Genomic DNA, 22,718 nt, shown 5'->3' on the forward strand with positions numbered 1-22,718 from the left:
ACTAAATCCTAAGAAAAAGTTTGAGGTCTGAACAAAATCAGTCTGGTGCCCTGTGTTTTGAAGAGTTGAAGTTGTTGACTGCTGTGACAACCTTCCTATCCCCCTCAGTCCACAAATCTGTGATGTGGGTGCTTTGCACTGCTAAAGAGCAAGACAAATGGTTTCACAAGATATTTTCACTGCCTCAAAATCCTCTTGAAGACCTGAGAGCTTACTGCCAATTTATCAGGATTCAAAACAGATACCATCTGCCCAGTCTTTTTTTGTTGTTTTTCCCTTTCCTTTCAGGTAATTGGTCTGTACCATGGTGACACGTTTTTCTGCCCTCTAGGAATAGGCCCTGGAAAAGGAACCTCTTGGTGCACCAGTATGCCAAGATTACTACTCATTTATTTCTGAGTTTGGAGGTGTAATCATGTAACCTCTGCCTCTTGGCCCTTATGGTCAGGGTAACACCTTTATAGCTTTTTCTTTAGGTAATTGAAACCAATTTTTCTTTTCACCTATCCTTTTCACAGCAACATGTTCTAAAATAATAAACAGAAAAGACTAAAAAAGGCTTTACCAAATGATGCTACCCGTTTATCAGAATCTAGGGATTAATCCAGAAAAGGCAAAAATCAATACATTTCAATAGAAATTTTGCATTCTCTCTTGTATTCTATTACATTAAATTAGCTGACACTTGAATTGAAAAAGGGTTAAAAGTTGTCAGATTGAGTTAAAAGTATTTTGAAATACTGTAGATCAGAGTTTGCTAGCCTTGTGTAAAGTGATGCATGGAAATCAAGCAAATATAATGCTAAAGCTATGCCATGAATCTTGGGGTCTATATTATAAATTGTAGCATTTTAAAATGTTCTCTCTTTAAATAATATTGAGAGATTTTGATCATGCTAATCTTTTAAAAATAACGTTCTCCTGTCCAACTTTTATATTCTCATAATTCTAATGTTCATTCATGTTTACTGGGCTGAAAGAAAACTGGCTCCTCTTTGATCATTTGGAGGCACTATGTCATAATCATAACCATCCCCTAGAAAGGACAAAAAGTTACAGAAATGGACTTGAATGATGCAAAAGTGGAAGAATGATTTGAGCTTGCCATACCTGTGGATAAGAAAATACAAATAAATCTGATTTTTTAATCAGTAGGAAATTAGAATGAGTGAGCTCTTGAGCTCCCTTGGGAGGCTGGGTAGATAGTCTTGCCATCAGAAAGGGATGCTTTCTCTACAGCAGATTGATAGTCTGCCTTCTAAGCTTCTCCACTTAGAATAAAAGAAGAGCACTGAATGCAGAAGGGGCAACTTAATGGATGCTGTGTGACTTGCACTGAGGTGCTTTGGCTTTATGGAGTGAAGCAAGAGCTGGTCTGATAGAAGTGTGTGGATTATGTTCTCCAGAAACATAAAGGTGCAGTGACAAAACCAGAGATGGAAGGTATTCCTTTATTTTAAAAGCTGCTATGACAATGAAAAGGACCTCAATGATTATGCTTAGAAAATGTTAAAGAAAAAACTTATGTTGGCTATTTGTACGCTATTCAGAAGGTTTTGCTTATGCCTTCCACTCATCATGGTAGGTAGTTAGGTCAATCACAAATTAAGTTTTTTTCATATATATGTTGATTTCAGTTTTTCTCATTATTCTATTTCCCCTTGCATTGTCTATACATGAAAAAAAAAGTAAAACCACAAAGAAACAATGCATAACAATTTTTAATGACTGCTGGATTCTTATGTCATAATTTAATTATCTTAATTACCTTAATTTTATCAAATTCCACTACATGTTGGTTGGATTGATCATGTCTTCAGCATGAAAATGATGGTAAAAAAAAATCAATATTCTATAAATGTGTCTATTTGGTTCCCTTCCCCTTCCCTTTCCCCTTCCACTTCCCCTTCCCCTTCCTCTTTTCTGCCCCTTTCCTTCTCTTTCCATTGCTTTCTTTCCCCATCCTCTTTTCATGCCTTTCCTTTCCCTTTCCTTCCTCAACACCTTTTTTAATAAGCCAATTTTCCAAAATTTGACGAAGAATATACTTAGTGATTTTTTCTCTTCTGTCAGCTGCATGAATTTAAGGCCTGAAGTAAAATTTTACATTACTGACAAAAATTGAGATTATTCAGTATGATTTAGATCAACCTCCCAGTTACAAAATTATGTCAATTTCCTTTTACCCTCTTTCTTGCAAGCTGCAGAAATCAATCCAACAATATAGCTGGAAGAAAAGAAAAAATTAAAAGATGCTTTCATTTTTATAACATTTCTTAATCTTACCCCATCTTAAATTTTCTATAAAATAAGTGAGGTTGTATTATGGATCAGTGGACCATCACTCCAGGCTAGCCATCTTGTATGATCACAGATAATTTAAAGAGAACATATTTCTGTATTCTCCACTCAGTTTACAGCTTTTTCAACCATGCAAAGCGGTTTGCTAGCAAATAAATAAATAAATACATCCTTGACACGTTTATAGTCTGGTGACGGTGAGGGGGGAAATTTGCTTAAAGCCCAAGTAATCAGACTATTACCCAGATCAGGTGGAGAGGGGGAAGGGGTGTGCAGGCGTTCCGTCAGCCCGTGTCGAGGCAGCGAAGGGGGGAAGCGTCCCTCGTAGCGCTGTGCTCTGCTGCCACCTTGGCCGCGCCGCGGGACGTGCAGGGCCCCGCTCCGCGCCCGCGGAGCCCCCGGCGCCCCCGCGGCTGGACCGGCCCGGCCAGCGCCGCTCAGCGCCTGCAAACCGGACAAGGATAGATGGCATGTCCGAAGGGTCAGTTTCGGGGGAGTTTTACGGGGGGGGAGGGGTTGAGTGTGGCTGGGGGTTGTTCTTCAAATAGGGTTTATTTGCCTGCTTAAAATCGAACTTGGAAATGTGGGTGGGAGATTTTTTTTCCTGTCCTTTTGCTCGCTGTAGGATTCTTCTCCTCCCTTGTCCAGCCTTATCTTACACATTTAATGAAGAAAGCACTAAAGCACTGATGTTCCCATTCATACACATCCACCTGCCTCTCCATCCTTCCTACAACATGACAACAGGGGCTCTGGAAGGACCTCCCGGAGCTGCAGTCAGAGGTCTTGTCCCTTTTTTTTTTTTTTTTTTTTTTTTTTTTTCGGGGGGGGTGGGTGCAGAAAAGGGTGACAAAAGCATCATAATGCACTGAAAGTATATATAAATGAATACTAAGCAACCAACAGAGTTTGTTAATCATGTTTCCCTGCTGTCATGATGTTGTCTTGACATCGGGCTCTGGGCTGGTGTTACACACTTTGGAAAGCTTTCCAACACTTCATTTCATCTTTGAATTGCACATACTTTTCTCTCAGTTTTAAGATTTTCTGTGCTTAGGAGAAAACATGTTCTGACATGCTGGAGTTTGGTGGTGGTAAATATTTCCTTTGAGTACAAATTGCATGTGTGAAAAAGGCTCTTTTCCCTTTTCTTTCCCGAAAATACGTTTCTTTCTCACTTGCTCCTTTGTCTGTTGTAGTTAATACCTGTAAAAGAGCTGAATCTGGAGATCTCAGTGAAATGGCACTTTTGGAATTGTACTTTTAACCACACCACGCTGGGGAAAGTGCAGAAGCTCTGTATATGTGCGTATGAGAGGAATTCTTGCCATGCAGATGAGCTTGCAGAATCTGGTGACAGAGAGGGACCACAGGTGAGTCCCCAGCGATCTGCTTTGCCAAGAGGATTTTTCCAGCCCCTAATTACAGAAAAGCACTCCATCTGCTCCCCAGAGTTGGCGGTTCTCATCTGTTTCTAGTGAAAATAACCAAGAATAGAAAATGGCACGTAGTAACGAATCTCCAGACAAGTAGCCGTGGTGTCCTGCATTCCCCCCAAACCAGCATTCCCCGGTGCGGGGGTCGCGGTCCTCGGGAGACAGAAAGAGCTGCAAAGGGTTAAGCCGCTGACTTGCTTGCTAGGCAAAGTTTGAGGAAGACTATGTCTGAGGCTGGATACGCTGCAGCCCCGCGTTTGAAATCCGCCACCCTCAGTCCGGCGCGCCGCGTCTCTGGCTGTCACCGGTGAATAATGCTCGCACGGCGATAAGATCGCTCGGCGGCGGTGCGCCGGGGCCGCCCGGGGAGGAGAAGACAGGAAACTGCGAGGCGTTTAGCCGCTTCAACGGGGAGTTCTTCAGTGTCATCGGTGGGTGTCAGGGTCAAATGACCGGCCGGAGAGCATTTTGGGGAGATAATATCTTTCCTCCTTTCCTTGAGAGCAACCTTGGGTGTTGGTGACCATTGGCAGCTATGGAAAACAGAGACCTCGGTGGTGATCCTTAAAACAGTACCATGCTGGAGCCCAGCTGTTCTGCCACCTTCTCCCCTTTCAACCTGCCGGACCCGGTGGGCTTTGGGTGACCTACCGAGAAGGAACCCACATCCGCAGGAGCAGGTAACGCCTGATTAAGTCACTTTCTGGATTGACACGATCTTGATTTGACCAAAACGTGTCCTGAGTACCATTCACTGATTTGAAGGATAGGCTGGTTGAGGGTCCAAGGACGGGAGCAGAAATAATTCCGCCTAATTCCTCTGAGACTGCGGAGCAGGGCAACTACCTACAGCCTTGCAGAAGTTTTTAACATTCCCACTCTCCTCCCTGATTAGGGGCACAGAGGACAGAAATACCTGTGATCGACAATGGCCGGCTCTGCCTTCTGTGCTGAGGACAGGTTGCTAGTATGGGGGACGTGGAAAGCAGAGGGACAGGTGGACTAAACATGAGAGAGGGAGTTTTCGCCAGAAAATGCACTGGTTGTCCATCAGCTTCATGAGGGAGATATAAATCATGCTCAAATAAGAGCTCTGAAAAGTATGCAGGGGCAAAGAAAGAAAGATCTTAAAAAGTAAAAAAATACCTAGAACATTGGCCTTTGTACTCTACGGGGCTCCTGATCCTTTCATCCCTCGGGACCAGCTGGCAGCTGCGAGCAGGCTCGACTACAGAGCAGCCCGTGTTCCGAGGTGGGGATGCTGGCTCAGACCGCGGGGCTGACCGCTGTCACACCCTCTTCTTCCCGGCCGCCTGGCACCCGCGGAGGGCCCCGGGCTGCCGCCCCTCCATCCTGGGGGCGTAAGCAGGGAGGGAAGCGGGGTCTCGTCCTTAACTCCCTTCCTCTTGCTGAGTCCCCTGAGAAATGCCCGCTACCTGCGTTTCCCCGTCCGTGCTCGCTCCCCACCCCCTCACTGCGCGTAGGTGAGGGCACAAGCCCTCCTCGGAGCGGGCGGGCGGCTGCGGGCTGTCCCGGAGCGGGACCCTCCCAAGCCCCTCGGAGGGCAGCGGTGGAGGGCAGGGCGAGTGCGGGGGCAGGAGCCGCGCCGAGCACACGGCTGACCCTCGCCGGGACTCCTCGGTACGGCTTCACTGAGCCTTTGAAGTCGGGAGTGGTTTAGCCCCGCCAAGCGAAGGGCGAAGGAGGCGCGGAGCTAATAGCGAGTGATTCAGCTTTTGAGGTACGGCCGAGCAAATAGAAGGCACTGAGCAGCCAGGGGTGAGGGGGAAGCCAACCCCAAGGCATTTCGGTTCTCTTTTCTGTTTCCTCGACACATGGCATTGATCAGCTCCCTCTCTTCCATCCCTCCTCAGCCCGTTTCTTAAAGTAACTCGCTGCAAAAGCTGTGCTGTGCGTTTTCTCTACTAATGTAGGACTTTGAGGCAAATTCTCTTCGCACACCCCCCGTCCTACCTTGACGGCTGTATCCTATTGCTCAAGTGCTCCTCGGTATTAAATACCCTTGTCTTTAAGTGGGCTTGCCAGGGCAAGGCAGTAGCCTACTAGGGAGCTGGACGGCGGGGGAAGGGTTACTCCGAAACAAGCGCAGACAGCCCGGCATGCACACACACACACTGTCATGTGCACACGCACTGATTGTGTACAGGAGAAAGAGGGGGGCTGGGGGGAGTGGGTGTTGTTACCGCTTTAGGGCAAAAGGCGGTTTCTCCAGAGGTTTTTAAGTCTTTATGACTGATGATGAAAATCAGACAGAATACGAGAGGAGGTCCGTCTGTTCCCTGAGGGTTGGAGATTCTTTTATTCTGTGTTGTATTTGTTGAATACTGGTACTGCGTATCTAAAAGTTCGCAAGGGAGGAAGGAGAGGAAAAAAAGGAGGTGGGGGAGGCGGGCTTGTCGGCGGCTGCACATGAAATATCGCCATGTTGGTGGAGAGCACGGCTGTAATTATTGCTAGCGAGGGCATCTCCCAGAACTGCCGCTCGGGGAGTTTTTCAGCTCACTTCCCGGCTTCCCTTCCGATCCGCTCTGATACGCTCCGAGAGCCCCCGGAGCAGTCGTGCCGGGGCAGTCCCGCCGCCAAGGACGGCGATGCCCGCAGCTCCCTCCCCCGCAGCGCCGGCCCGGCGGGCTCGGGTGGAGGCAGGGCGGGCATCGGGGTCTGCCAGCCCGGACATCCCCCGGCAGCGCCGCCCGCTCGGTTCCCATTGCTGACAGAGGGGCAGGGGGCGAGTCCAAACGGGTGAAGCTCGCTAAATTGTCCTCAGCAACCTAGGGGTTAATAGCAGCCGAGGGGGACGGGGGTAACGGGGGGGACGGGGAGGGAAATAAGGAAAGAAGAAAAAGAGAAAATCTAGCCTGACTTTGCCTCTTGGAAAGCTTTAGGTTGCAGCCCTGCCTTCCAAGCATTCTTTAAACTAGAAATGTGGGAGGGACTCCAGGAGAGAGAGAGAGAGATGGCTATCAACTGAATTCATTACTGTAAACATCTCCCTGGGGTGTCAGGCAGGGAGGAAAAAAAGGCACGACTTACATTAGCAGGGAATAGTGAGATGTGAGGCATCATTACTGCTAAGCTCAGCCTGCAATCCCGGCTGGAGGCAGGCGCAGGACTTGGAGAGAGCCAGACACGCTCACACATATACTCACATACATGTGTCCGATGCCTTCTCCGACTTACGAGGGTCCTGGGTCGCCGTGCCTGCTCCTCATGTGATCCTTTCATCATTTCCAGAGGACAGCAAAAGACGAAAAAAAAAAAAAAAAAGCGACCAACCGAAAAAAAAAACCCAAAAGAAACCCCAAGAGCAAGCGTAGCCGCGGTTCCCTCTCGTTTATTTTTTTACCGGAGAAGGAGGAACGGCGGGGGCAAGAGAGAGCGAATCGAGGAGAGAAAGTGCGTTGGGCATGCCAGAGCCGCGGGCTGCGCGCCGGAGGAGGCGGTGGCGGAGCAGGGGGTAGGACGATGCCGCCGCCTCGCGAGGGCGGAGGAAGGCGCGGGAGGCGCGGGGGTCGCTCGGAGCGGCGGCGGCCGGCGGGGAACGGGCCCGCGGGGCCGGCCGGCAGCGGCGCCGGGCGGAGGGCGGCGGCGGCCACCACCCAGGAGCGGCGGCGGCAAAGTTTTGGTGTGGGGGGCCAGAGGCGCGGAGGGGGATTACGATCGGTGCCGGCGAGGGATTCCCAGACACCGCCAGGTACAGTTGGGATTTCATTTCTCACTCCTTTCCTTTCTGGTAGTTCTAGCCGCGGGCGATCTAAAGGCGCGGTGCCCTTTGCCTTCTCCCAGATGGCAAAGTTGAGGAGCCGGGATCGGGCTGTGTCAGAAACACCGCCTTCGCTACGTTAGAGCCCCGCGTCTGCGGCGCCGGGCACACACAAGTGTGGATTTATGAATGGCCGGCGGCAAGTGCTAGCAGGGTCCCCGGGCTGCTCTGCGCCAGCCCGCGGCTCAGCAGCGGCACTCGGGGCTGGCAGCTGCAGCCGGGTCCCGGCTCCGCGGCCGCGTTTCGCTGCCGAGCCGGCAGGGTGCGGAGCCTGGCCCCCACCCGCGGGGAGGGCACGGCCGAGGATCCCCCCGCGGCGGGGGCACCGGCACAGCGCCCGTGGGAGCGGCACCGGCGGCTCTGTGTGGGAGGTGGTTCGGAGAAACGGGACCTTTAGAGGTGAGCCTTGCCTGGAAGAGGTGGTCGGCTTAGTTGGGCGCTGCCGAGTGTTCAGGAATCCACGGGGAGAGCCGGGAGCTGCGCCCGGCAGGAGGATCCATCAGATCCCAGCCTCCGGAGCGGGGCTGCCGGTGAGTGGGTGGGGGCGAGGTGAAGAGAATCCGATCAAGACTTCGGAATACAGAGGAGCGGCTCAGAGACCTGACGGGTTAGACGGGGATCTGACAAAATAGGAATAAATACTGCGGGGGGCTGGGTGCGTAGGGATGGTGTGTGAACAAAAAATAGCAGATGGCAGAAGGAAGTCAAGCAGCTGAAAAGACCTCTCTTGAATATGATATAAAACCCCATAAAAGATAAATAAACAATCAGCAAAGTTAAGAGAATAGGATTCTCCACCTTCTTTTTAGAGTGGGGAGCAGTCAACAGGAGCTTTTAATTAATTTTAATGGAGGAAATCTGTTTTAAGGCTTACAATAAGCTAATAAATCCAAGGCACAAATCCGTGTAAATTCCTGCACTGTGTGTGGAAGGTACTGATTGTATTTCTTCAGATACTGGATTTTGCAATGTAGCATTCAGCCAAATAGAAAGGAAGAGGTTCCTTACATGAGGAGCAGGAAAAGATACTAAAAGCAAGTCAGACCTCTCCCTCTCTACCTCCCTCTCCCTCTCTACCTCCCTCTCCCTCTCTCATTCCTTCCCTCTCCCTTCTCTCTCTCTCTCTCTCTCTCTCCCTGAAAGTCCGGATGTATGTTAAAGAGAGGTTTATTTACTGTAACTAACTTTACAGTGCTTGCAGGGAAATTAAACCAGTTCAGAGGTTGGGATTGATCAGTGCTTGGGTTTAATAAACCAAACTAACCATACAAAAACCCTCACAATTTTCCATGGAGTTAATTCCTTGCTTCATTTACTTACATGGTCTTTCTCCAAAGACAGACCTTTATGTATTTGTAGTTTAAGACAAAGCTAATTAATTGATTTCAATATATGTATTTTTTGAAAGGTGAAAAGTTCATCCTAGCATTTTTTCAAAACTCTTAAAAGGTGCTGTACCTGTATCTCTATCCACCTCTGTTTCCTTTCTTCTTTGAAGGAGTCAATATATGCAATGTTATCACTGAGACATAAACTTGGCATAATGAAAAAGATCTAAACATTGCATAATAAGACATAACAGATGTGATTTTGAAGTTATTATTTCTATGTGACAAAAGTGATGTTAGAATGTTAGTGTTGATCTTGTTTCTGAAAATTATGTGAGGAGAGTTTTCAAGAGACTATTTCAATGGTTGTTCTGTGTCCTGATATGGTAGCGAGGCAGTTAAGAGGGGTCAGGCCTGCAGTACTGTAGGTAAAACAAGGCAGAGCACTGTGCAAATACAGTGTCTGTAAAACTACCTGTGACTAGAGCAGTCATCAGTGTTTTCCAAAGTCCAAGGCTTTAGCAAGAAGTGGTGCTGGAATGCACCCAGCTTTCTGAAGAGTCGCTTCTCACACACACGTACACCCTATATTTTGTGTGAGGTGATGTTATCTGTGTTTGGCTTGGGGAAGTCTGGATCTAATTTGAGCCACTGTTACAAGTCACATTTATATCCTGGCCTGCTGGAGAGTTTGATTTAGGATGCAGACATATCTCCTTTGCGCAACCCTACACCCTTCCAGTTGGAATCTGCATTACACGGGCTATGCTTTCCTTCAAGAATCAAGAATGTGCTTGCATTCAACTGCTTAAAATAGCAGTATCTAAAGTGTGGGATGTCATTAGGGCTGATTCCCTACCCTTCCCACTGCAAAGAAGGAGAAACAGTTTTACCAAGTGAAGAAAACAAAAAGGAGTTGAAACAAGTACAACTATCAGGCTTTTCCTGTACAGAACTTTCTATTTAAAGGACTAGAAAGAAGACACGCTTAAGATAATACTGTTTCCAGGAAGGTGAGAGCTTTATTTCTTAATCATTTCTGTTACCTCTTTAATCTCAAAATGAGTTCATTTTTGTCTAGGATACTTTCATGTAACTTTCAGGCTTTCACTAGGCAGATTCAAATCCAGTCCATTAGTGACCTCTATCTGTGAGAAGGGTGTAGTCAATGGTGGTTTTTTCCCTTCACTGTAGTGGATTGGAAACACAGACTATAAATTGGTTTAGTCTTTTATACCTGCAAATCACCTAGTTTTTAACGTTTTCAGTCTTATATTCAGTGCAAACAATGTGATTTTCTAGTGTTTTAAGCAGGAAAACAAAACCGAACTCCAGTTCCATACATGAAAGTGCTTTCAGTATGTTTCAGCTATTGCAGTGATAATATGATAAATATTTGCAAAAATCATCAATATAAGAAGTAACCAGGGCTACTGAACATCAGTACTAAAGGAATTGCATTTATATTGTCTGATGTTATAATACTTACTCTGAAGCAGGCTGAACCTGTGTGAAATTTTTTTGCCCCTCAGTGCTTACATAATTGAAACTTGAGAGAAACACTCAGATCAGATATACTGTGAGTAGAGTTTATAGTAGCAGGGTGTTTAAAAAAAGTAAAAAAAAAAAAAACCAAAGAAACCCCTCCAGTGCTGTCTATATTAGGAATACATGTCAGAGATCAAGGGAAAAGGGGTCTTTATAAAACAGATGGGCTCTTTTAGAGGATTATTAAACCCAGCTTTCCAATACTAATTTGCCTCTTGTTTATATCCACAACTTTATTCCATATTTTAGTTAGTGATTGTAAATGGCAGTTAAGGACTTGATCAGCAAAATCTTTGAGTAGATGAGTACCACTGTTTGACATTTCTCAGATTGTAGTTGATTACCTCAGTGCTTGGTAATGTGATGTTTTTAGGTGTTTCCTTCCCTCCCCCATGGGCAGTCTTCTTAGGAGTCTTTCTGAAAAGCTTTTTATTTATTTCCTCAAGAAACCAAAAGAATTGAAACTTGCCTCAGAGGTATAAAATTTTTCTTTTCTTTTCTTTTCTTTTCTTTTCTTTTCTTTTCTTTTCTTTTCTTTTCTTTTCTTTTCTTTTCTTTTCTTTTCTTTTCTTTTCTTTTCTTTTCTTTTCTTTTCTTTTCTTTTCTTTTCTTTTCTTTTCTTTTCTTTTCTTTTCTTTTCTTTTCTTTTCTTTTCTTTCTCTTATTTTAAAAAAGTAGAAAAGAAGAATATACAATTGTTGTTTTTTTAAAGAAGACTAATTTAACATACACTGAAGATATGAGCTTCAATTTCCCTACAGCAATGTGTAACCCACACCTTTCAAGTAATTGACTTCTTTTTGACTTCTTTTCTTTTAAAGAAAAACAACCAAAAAGATCATCATTAAAATGATGGCATGTTTTATTCATTTATTTTAAACAAACCCAAACCTTAATCCATTGATGATACTCAGGAAAGAAGTGTTTGAAATAAAGGCTCTACTCTGTTTAACAAATTACATTCTAATCGCATCAAACAATATGCCCCAGGAATACTACATTTTAATATGATATTTTCAGCCACTGGTGAAAGGTGTTGGGACCTTCTTATATCTTTCCTTTTTTATTAATTGATGATTTTTCTGGTCAACAGGTAGTTTGTTTTTTTCTGTCTTTGATTCCCTCTTCTGATGTAGCCCCTTGAACTGTATCAAAATTAAATACTAGCAGCAACTTAAGACAAATTCATCATGCTCTATTCAGCATGCCTGAAAACTTAATGATGCAGAACAAGGTCTGTAAAGTTTCCCCTCTTAAAAGAAATCTTGTGTTTCAACTCTGCCTAGAAACAGTCTTCTGTATATTTTACTGCAAGCTATGACTGCTTTATTTGGTGTGTTGTTTTTTTTTCATAAACCTTTTCTAGTTGAGTTTAGTGCAAGGATGTATTTAAAAAGGCATATGACACAGAATTATTTATCATCCAAAGCTACTGTCTTTGAAACTGCTTAAGTCCTTTCAGAAAAAAAACCCCTCTTTCGATATACAGGATCAGATCATTGCCAGATTTGGTCCTGCAAGGTGGTGGCTTTACTTTGGCCCCAGGTGAGAGGAGCCTTGCTTCCAACAAGCCCTGGTCAGTGTTTTGAAGGATCTGCCCCTTACTGAGCAGAATATTAGATGTCACAGATAATATTCTGGCCTGGCTTTTAAATCAACAGGCAACTTTCATAACTCTTAAACACCACCTAACTATTCACAATATAAGTTATCATTGTAATTTTATGCAACAGTTGTGGATTAAAGACTGCAGTCAAAACATTTTGAGGAAAAAAGAGAAATTTTGAAAGGTAGTTCAGGCTGTATCAATCTGTAGATTACTGTGGTGGTCTGCACTGTGTTTTTGGAAATCCTGGCCCAGGCAGAGGCATACTTTGAGCCACAGAATTCAGTACTTACTTCCTTTAATCATCATTTATTTTTAATATCTCACAATGAAAATGTTTGGATGAAGTGACAGAAGTTCTACTCTTTGGCCAAAGTTCTTTATCATGTCCAAGTTGTCATTGGTAATCTAATTATCTTAAAAATACCATATAGATACCAAGCTAATTCCCTCTAGATGACTAAACCTAAAGTAATTCCAAATATTCTCTTCAGGCAAAATTTTCAAGACTTTTTAAATGTCTGAGATCTTGTGGGAGCATAAGAAGCAAAAGATTTTGAAACTCCACATCTGATATATTAGTCATTTATTGTCATGTACATGTGTGTTAAGGAAAACCTGGGCAATTACTACTCACTCCTCTTGTAGTAAACACTGTGAACTGTATGGGAGTGCTCCATGACCTCTTGAGAGCAGTGGAGGTGAGAGGTCTGAATGAAAAGCCTCATCAGCATCTCCTGAAGACAGAAGTCAGTGTGCTGCGGTGTTACTCCCAGTTCTCACTGGCAGCTTTTGTCGTTCCTGTACAAAACCAGCAGGTCAAACTAATCTAAAGAGTAGAGCTTTTTCTGCCAGTGCTTCCAGTGCTGCGCCACACAGCTGCACTAGCAGCTCATACCTGGCCAAGCTGTTCTGTAAGAGTTACCCAAGAGACATTGCCTTCAGAAGGGTTGTCTGCGTGGGGGTGCTCCAGCACCATGTCCTAGGAGTGCTGGGGGGCGTTGCTGGTGCTCATGCACAGTCTTCAATCTTCACAGAGGTGGCAGAGGATCCAAACATGGTCAAACTACAGTCATAGGTTCATCAGCTGCAGACCTGTAGGTTCAGAGTACAAATATTTCTTTCTCTTAGGACTTCCTGTATGTTTTTCCTAAAGAGAAAAAGATGACCTTTAAAATGTCATTGGAAACTAATGCAAAAAAATAATATTTTATATCAATATCATACTGACTGAACATGAGACTAAATATGCAGTTTTGAAAAAGAAATGTGGGTTATATATATGTACATGCATATATATATAGTTTTTCTTTGTGTTACAAATATAGGTGACTGTGACTGTCCAGTCATAGAGGTCTTCCTCGGACCTTTCAAAGCATATATAATTAATATTAATTCAAAATTAATTTTCTTGGTGAGCTGCAAATCAAATTAAACAATAAGAAAAAAAGGTGTACTTTTCCTCCAGTGTGTTGGAAATATACTGAGTAAAAGCTGAGGTGCTCCCAAGAGGTATTGCTCCCAAGGTCAGTGGAAAGAGTGTGTAGCAACCTACCTGTGCTTATGAAATACAACTTCACAGCTGAAGAACTGCATTTTAAGTTACTGGACTTGATTCCAGACTCAATCCTTCTTTCTTTCACTGGCAAGTTAATTTCACAGACACTCTTCTCATTATTAGGTATTACTCATGTGAGTAATGATTTGAATACCCCAAAGTGATGTCATTTAGCTGTAATTGAAGATGATACAACCCCAACAGCATGTCTCTGGTTATACTAATGTATATATGCTTTCAATAGTAGTTTCCTCAGGTATATAGAAGCTATGTAGATAAACGTAATTTGAGTTACTAGAATTGTGTCTTTATTAGGATTGTGGCAGTATGTTTGTCACAGGCACAGCATACATAGGTATACTTCTGTAAAAACTCTCTGTAGATGGGACATAGTGTGTGCATATCATTTAATCAATTAAGATTTTAGTAAGTGAGGGAGTTTTAGGGAGCCTGTTTCATCCCTTAAATGCTAACCGAAACCATGACAGGTGCCTCTAAATGAAGGAGTATTTGTTAGCAGTACCTTGTAATTTCATTTGTGATCTAGGAAGTTTTTCCTAGGTGGTGCTTCTTATGTCATTGAGAGATTTGCATGCAACTAAATGTACCCTATTTAACAGTCTTGTTTGTCTGGTTTCACTGGCCATCTCATTAGTTCATCTAGGTTTAACCTTATTCTTATCTTTTCCCACTTAGCTTTGGAGTTAGTCATAAATGCTCCAAGACTACACATTATTTCTTGAGCCGTATCATTGATAACTTGCTCTTAAATTTCATCAATTGTTATTAAAAACAAACAAACAAATACAACCAACAAAACCCACAATATTTTGATACCTGAATTATCATGATCTTAGATCCAGTGATTGTAGGACTCCAATTAAATATATTACTGTTCTAGATGCGTATTCCATCATGTTGTACAGATCCATTACTGTAAGTCCCCACATTGTTCATTGGAGAAGAGAAAGTGGAGGCAGAAAAGACAGGAAAGAATAACCAACAGCTCACACTTCTCTCATATGCTCATAACATTTTCTCTTAATTTAAACTTTTTCAGTATTTCACCATTTGATGCTTTGGACTATCCATTGAAAATTTATTTCCAAAACAAAATAGGTAAACTAGGCAAATTAAACATGCTGTTATCCAGCCTGATAATTTTTTCCTCCTTTAAAACAGATTTAATTGTCTAAGAACAAATTTCCTCACTTTGAATATGAGTATACAGTGAGGGACTGTTAAGATTTAACAGAACACGATCACATACTGGCAGTCATTCTCATCTGTATTGCTAAATCCTGTGTATCAAATTGGTATATGCCTAACAGTGATTTTTGAAATAGCTCATTTTGGCCCTGTGCCATGCTGCTCGGTGAAGAGCTGCTTCTTGAACAGTTCAACAGTAAATTGTGGAATGCATTTTGCCAGTAGAAGTATTTTTTTTTTTTTTATTTTATTTGAGAAATTACTTTCACTGTTCAACAAAACTAATTTCAAAACCTTACTGTTTATCAGTGGTGCAGCAGAATTACAGTCTTTACTCATAGAGAGAAGTGTCTACCACTGTGGCTTTGGAAATGCTTAGGAAAGAAAGAAGCATAATGGACACCTCTCATTCTTTTAAGAATGTGCACTTTGAATGCCACAGACAGAGCCAAGTCCCTTATAATTGCCCAGAGATGCCTGAGCATCTGTGGCAGAGCATCTGACAGTAATGTTGCTCTCGTTCCTTTATCCCTGTTGAGCCCTATAAAAATCTGCTTTATTCATGTGGTATTATGTATTTAAAATTATAAAAATGGAAATAAATTCATGTGGGGACACACACAAAATATAGAAAAAAACAACAAAAAAGAAATTTTCAAGAGGAGTAGCAAAATATAATTTAACAAAATCTATTTCCTTCTGAAGCTTAGTTAGCATCTTCCTTTAGTATTATTTAAGTAGGTAGTGGGGCAGTGATACTGCAGAACTTTGAAATGTAAATTGTTATATGAGTTTTTCTAGTTTGTTTGGGTTTCTACTGTAGTGCCTCCTCTCCATAGTTAATACAGAACAGTTTTCCCAAGTATTACTTCATTCAATACAATCTTAAGAAAAACATTGAAATTTTATTTCATTTTAAATTCTGGACGAAGAGTTCTGTATCCCTTCTTGTGTGATAACCTAGAACCTTAGCTTTTAGTTATGTATAATTCCAGTAAAATGCTGTCATTGAAAGCTAAAGAAAGAGTAAAAAAACAACCGAAACCCACTAAAACAAACCCAAAAGCAAAACCCTAAGAACATCCAAGCCCACAGTTCAGGAGCTGTGGAAATCTCAATGCTAACAAGATGGTTGTTTTCTGTTCCACACTGGATAATCTTATCTGTATCTATTTAACTTTATATGTAGTACCACATGCAGGTTTGTCTATTATCACAGAAGTCAAACACTCAGTTCTATTCTCAGATCAGCACAGTGTATCTTTATAAATCTGGAATAAATGAGATGTTAGAGTTGCTGCCAGCAGCTCTGGCAACAGAACTGTTGATCTGCCCAGATTCTCTTTCCTGCAAAAATGTCTTATCAGCAGATCCACACATCCTACATGGTGTGACTGTGAATTTACAGATAAGAGGACAGAATGACTGAAAGTGGATGGATGGCATGATCATAAATAGGTCATGAGTTACCAACTGTGGAGCTTGATCCTGAGCACCAGGAGACACAATTATAAATTTCAGAGCCCTTCAAAGGATAAGGAGGTCTCTAGGTAGAAGAGTTTTAACTCTTCACCCTTCATTTGTCCAAAGCTGAAAGTACATAAATCAGTCTGTACGAGCAGAGATGACTCTGAAATTCATAACCACTCATCTCTGTGACATTGATGGAAACTCTATTGAATCAAATGCATAGATATTCTAATTATGAACCTCTGATATTCAGAACTTCCCTTAGGCCATCAATATCTCATATGCAATCATATTTTACAAGCTGCCAAATGATTGTCTGGTTATGCATGTGCTGACCCAGAGAAAGCATCCTCGAGTGTAGCCAACCAGCTGCAGAAAGATGATCCTTTTTGAGCACTGGGAGAATAAACACTTTTAAATTTCAGATAACATCAGTGTCAGTTCACAGGCTGCTTAAGTCCTGTAAAAAAATACTTGGCAATCTTGGGGAGGGGTGTTTAAATATAGTGCTGTATATTGTCTTGTGTTGATTGATAGCCAGTGCTTGTCAAAAGGCATTCTTTTTAACTCTTTCAGTGCAATGCTCAAAGATTATCTCCTGTTTAGTACAATAGGAAATAAAAGAAAAAGCCCTGGAGCCTTGCTATGAAATTTGCCTTCCAACTGTCTGGGGTGCTTTTATTGACATGTGTTTGTATTCTGGTAGCAACATACTACTCTTCTGTTTCTCTCTTTCACTGTCTCTAATTTTTAAATAGATGTGGCCGCATAGGCTGAATCAGAATTTTTAGTTAGCTCTTCAGCTAAGAAGGATCTTTATTTTAAGCTGGACTTCATCCTCTTATGTCTGTCATGTCAGGTGCATTGAGGACAAGTATCCTAAAGATACCATCAAAACTGAAATAATAATGGTCATGCAAGCTTTTATTTTCATTTAAATATTCCTCATATAATTTTGGAAAGTTAAGTAGGGAAGTGTTGTGCCAAGGGAAGATAAAAGCTGGAAAGGGAAAGTAACTAGAAAATAACTGAAAAACAGGATGGAAGTGAGTAATCAAAATCATCCAGACCAAATGAAGTCCAGAGATAAACAAGTTTATGTGCAATAGAAAATCAGAATTTTCTAGTGATCACAGTTTTAACCACCTAAGCTGTTATTCATCTGAGAAGAAAAAGACTGCCATGAGAGGAAGAAGTAGCACAGTGCACTTTCTAGGACAAGCTAAGATGGGACAAAAGGATCTGTTGTGTTCCCCTGATTGTTTCTGTGGTGGACATTTGAATTATCATACAGTTAATGTTCTCTCAGAGTGTGTTACCTCTAGAACAGATCCCTTGCTGGTTTTGTGAGCCTGTTGTTCTTTAGTCTATTCCTTATTAATATTATCCTGTGTTCTCATTTTTGTGTCTTTAGAAACTATGCATTTTAATCATAAGAAAAAATAGATACAGAGTAAAGATGGGATAGATAAAGCAATTAGTGAGAAACTAGTCTTAAATTTTCCTCTCAGAAATGGATTTATTCACAGAAAGTGTGTTAACGTGAATAAATCAAAGGGAAATAATTATTTGTTATTTCGAGTATATTGGCGGCTTTTTTTGTTAGACATCCCATCTGAAAGAGATTAGAGATCCTTTATGTGACAAAAAAAGACTGAATTAGGGGAGTAATGGGGACAGTGCCATGGGAGCAAATGACACCAAAGTGAGTCTTTATTACTGTTGTTTATAAGAAACCCGATGAAGGAAATGTTCATTGTGCACTATAACATTCAGAAATGTGATGTTTTTTCTGCATCATCAGTGCATTCATGCTGTCCTGTTGATTAAATCACTGGCTAGGTCAGACATTGATCAAACTCTGTGCTGTGGTCTGCAGTGTGCTTTTGCCTCTTGCAGCTGAAGGCAGGGCAGAATTCAGCACTGGATTCTGCAGTCAGGGGACAAGAAGTGGTACAGACTGAGGGCTGAACCAGCGATGGCTGCAGAAACTCCCTCTGTGTGTGCATATGAGAGGGTTGGCATTTCTCTTCCCCCAGGCACACCACATGCCCACAATCAGCATCAGCACCAAGTCTGAGCCCTTAATATAAAGGAAGGAGATAATTCATGGTGAAAGCTGTACTAAAGATATATGTCCTTGCTTTGTTAGTGAGGGTGTGCAATTTTTTTTACAGTGTCAGCCTTATCCATGAGTGTTGTGGTAGCAATAATATTTGGAACAACATGTAATTCTGGTTATTTGCTTACTTATTATCTTGCAGAAAGTCCAGTAAAGAATCTGACTAGAATTCAGTTACTGTAACTGTAAAAGAGAAAAAAAAAAGCTCAGTGGAAAAATGGCACTGTATGAGTTAACATGTTAGCCCTTGATTCTTTCAGATCAGGCTTCCTGTGAGTAATAAAACACAAGGCAGATGAATTTGGCTGGTCTCAGTCAAGCCTCTCATGGATAGTTGCCCACACGGGAATAACTACTGCATAGATTAGCTCTGTGAATAGTTCCAGGACAGGTGTGGGACTGAGCTGCTTCGGCAGAACTGTGCCAGGGGACTTGTGTGTGATGGTTTGCTTGGTGGTATCTGCCTTCCCTTTTCATGAGCACTAAAATTTAGCCAAACATGTTTTTAATTAATTGATTTTAGGAAATTGGAGAAAACTCAAATTTTGTCAGATTAGCAAATACTTTACTAGACAATTCAGACAAATGAAGCACAACTGGAAATTAAAATACCCTTACTAGGGTCAGAAATTAGTCAACATGTCATTTCTGACAACAGAAATTGTCAGAAATGAATGAATCAGAATTTCTGATTCATCTGTCCTAAAAGTCTAAAAGAAAAAAAAAAGTGCAATACTTTAAAGCGTTTGATGGGAGTAAATGACACAGGGTTTCTCTTGCTGAATACAAAATCTTTTTCTTACTATTTGAAATCCAGGCGTAGTCTTTGGTGATCTATATGAAATGCAAGGTGGGTTCAGGTAAACCCACCACTATTAACAGCGCATTATTTTCCGGTCCCTGTCAGAAGTGAAAAGATTTGTTAGGTAAGGAAGACAAACTGCTCTTTGACCTCCACATGCTCTTCTTCCTCTGCTCTTACAAAGCAGACGTGAGCCTCAGTCACACTGTACAAGTCCTCGTAAAAAGCACATTATCAGAAACAAACTCTACACTGTTTTTCCTGACATAAAAAGAAGGAATATAAAAAAAAATAGGATAGGAGGAAGTGTTAAGAACAGCACTTGATCAATGAATTCTGATGCACAAGCAGCTTCAGAAAGCTGCTTGATATTAGATGTGTAGTAGCACTTGTGTAAATCAGGGCTTGACCAGTTTACAGCTGAATTATCCACAACATAAAACTGAAAACTTCTCTGTTGAGCTCCTTGTTAAAGCCATGACTGTAAGCCAGCCTTCCTTTTTAAACAATAAGGGGAAAGGATTGCAGTCCGGGAGCTGACACTGCTGTTTGTGCCCTGGCTTCCTCAGAATCAATAGAGGACCCTGCTCTTCAAATCTCTCACACAAAGTAAATATTTTTTTTCTTGATTTAGCTGGAAATGCTTGGGCATGCAATTGCCTAAGGTCAAGTTTACAGCACTGCTCTAGTTATTTGCCACACAGTTTGGAATTTCAGAAACATCTGTGGAGTAATTTATTGAGGCATCTATTTTATACTGCAGTTATGATCCTTATATCTGTCTCATAGCAATTGTTATGCCCATTGTGACTGACATGTTTTCCATGACATTTTTCATGCCTTCCACCATTGCTATAACCAATGTAGCTGATTTTCACAGTCATGTGACCATTTTGGGCATGTAACATGGCTCTAAAAAATTAACCAGCCTAACCATCATCTCCTTCTGCTGGAGGACTGCAGACATAATGGCTTTATCAATGCAACAGTGGACTTTTGCCACTTGCAGTAAATTTCAAACTTACCAGTTTTAATGAGTTAAATAATTTCTCCTGCTGCAGGAACTCTCTATTGCAGGAATAGGAAGAGTAATGACGGAGGTTCTCTATCAGTTTGCCATTTTTAAATTTCAGTTGGGCTTATGGTTGTGCATATTCTGATGGTGGTGTTGTCTAAGAAAGATAAGAACAGCATGAGACAACTGCTGTAATGTTACTGGAAAAAAATCAGTATTGTTGCGTTGCAGTGAATATTTATCTCCAGAATTTACAGTAAGACTTTGCTAGCTGGCAACCAGTGATTTTTTTCATTCAGGATTTAGTGGCCTTTTTCCAGAACAAATTTCAGTAGTACCCCAGAGGCTGTTAATGTCTAATAATAAATGTGTCCTTTCGTTAGTCATTGTTACCTTTATAGAAACTAGTACAATATTTTGCAACTAGATATGAAGCAAAGTGAGTAATAATGAGCCACATTGCATTCTGTTCTATGTGATCTTATTCTGCTCATCACTGTATTAACCTAACGCCAGTATGGAAAATTTTAGTGAAGGCTGCCTTTACAAAAGTGTTCTTCAATGTGCAATAATATTACATGTCTTTATATCATGCAGAGAATTATTAATACTCAACATGAGACCCGATCAGTTAAATTGCAAATCTTTAAATTCCCTTCTGATCATGAAATTCATGGCAGTGGTTTGTACACACAATAATTTATGGGTGCATCGATCATGTTTATAACTCCGCTGATACACATGCACAGTCTAGATAAGTAATTAGCAAAATGACGTCAATGGTGCTGCACATTCCAGCTGCAAACAACGTTGCAAAAATTACTCCCGATGGATTGTTCCTCTAGAAATGTTATATACAGCATCTCTCACCCTTGCTCTCTTGCTCTCTTGCTCTCCCTCACTTTGCCCTTCTGTTGTAACCTCTAGTGCTTAAAGCCCTCGATATGCTGAAACGCAGGTCTTCCCACCAAGATTAAAGGGTTGCATTTTCACGGTACCATGATTCCATCTATTTTAACAACTGCTATCAGAGAAGAAGGAGTCCACAGGTTCACTAATAGATATCAGTACAAAGCTGTCATTTTAGGCTGTGGGAAAATGAGATTAGAGCTGATCTGACAAGAAACAAATCTCCTCTTCCTTTCTCTCAGGTAATTACACAAGTTGAATTCATGAATCTGTGTATTTCTTGCTTTTCAGGCAATTTACAGGAGGAAGATTCTCCTTGTTATAAATGAGTACCTGTGTTCTATAATTGCTGACAGTCATTTGAGGGGACTTTTCCCTTATCTGCATTGCTATGCTGCAAATAAAATAATGTTAAATAAATAACGCCATATCTCATATTACTGCTCTTAAAAAGGGGCAGATCTTTCTGATAATTTTTCACTGTTTAAATCTTCTCATGATGTGTCATTACCAATAAGGAAAAAGGAATTGCAAAACCTGAAATAGCAAAACTAAAGTGTGACTGGTCACACTTTCACCACAGATTTTTCTCCAGTATAAAGATAGGTTTCTTCTTCTGAAAGCAGGAATTACTTTACATCTACATAAATGAAAATGAAGAGGCTTACTCTTTGTTTCAAATCTTCACCTACAGGATAAAGCAGAAAGGAGATGAACATCCTTGTATCAAACCAATTGACAGTGTCATGGCAAAACATATTTGGAGCTGTAAATAATCAGAAACAGTGCATGTACAGTGCATGTACAGACCTGAATGGCTGAATAAAGTAGAGAGTGCTCGTGGTTTATGAACAGATATCAGTACACTGACAGATTATAGATATCAGTACGTTGACAAATCAAATAGGAAACTACACTGATCAGTCTATTTTTGCATGCTACCTTTGTCCACAGTCATGTAAAAAGCAATTGCAAAAATCCACACTTTTGAAAACAGAATCAAAAGCACAATATTTAGTTCAAAGGGCATGTTCAAAAATTCATTTTTAAAAGTGTGTTAGGTTTTGATTTAAAATACTAAGTAATAGGTAAATGTAAAAGAATTGTCTGCTTTTTAATATAAACTTTAAAAAAATGGTATTCCACAAACAGCAAAATTTTCACACTGTTTGAACAGAGCTCCTTGATTTATTTTGATGATTAATATGCCATCCTGTAGAGAAACTCAAATGTGTGCTTAGTATATATCACCATTTTGCTACGTGAAGGACCTGGGAGAATAATAAAAATCAACCCAGCAAAACAATTGTCTGCTTCCAGTCCAAGTACAAGCATTAAAAATGTTACTATAATCAGATGATTCCTAATGAAGCTGCAGCTTCAAAATAACTGATTTTTCTATATAAAGAAGTGAATTTGGGGTAAATAGGTGAAGGATATTGTAAGGCTCTCCATAAAATATATCAAAAATCTGAAGAATACTGTAACAAAGAGACCATGACTGCAACATAGGTATGTATCACTTTTACAGATTTCTCCAGGCAGCAATGGCCGACTTCTAGGGGCTTTGGTCCTGAGACAATTAACTCTGCATTACTTGATTAAAAATTACTTACTTAAAAACATTACT

The 22,718-nt window shown here is 41.5% G+C and overlaps 1 protein-coding gene across 7 annotated transcripts in view; it reads left to right on the forward strand.

The window, feature by feature from the left end:
- Nucleotides 1-1,909: 1,909 nt before the first annotated feature.
- The window catches only part of FLRT2 (fibronectin leucine rich transmembrane protein 2), a 58,205-nt gene continuing 37,396 nt past the window's right edge, over nucleotides 1,910-22,718 (forward strand). The window contains exon 1 of one of the 7 annotated variants that reach the window (XM_063399115.1): nucleotides 1,910-4,168. The gene's annotated coding sequence lies outside the window, so the exon portion shown is untranslated. The other 6 variants (XM_063399111.1, XM_063399113.1, XM_063399114.1 and 3 more) reach the window with 6 other exon arrangements.

This window comes from Prinia subflava, chromosome 5 (assembly GCF_021018805.1).
Source record: "Prinia subflava isolate CZ2003 ecotype Zambia chromosome 5, Cam_Psub_1.2, whole genome shotgun sequence".
Lineage (NCBI taxonomy): Eukaryota > Metazoa > Chordata > Aves > Passeriformes > Cisticolidae > Prinia > Prinia subflava.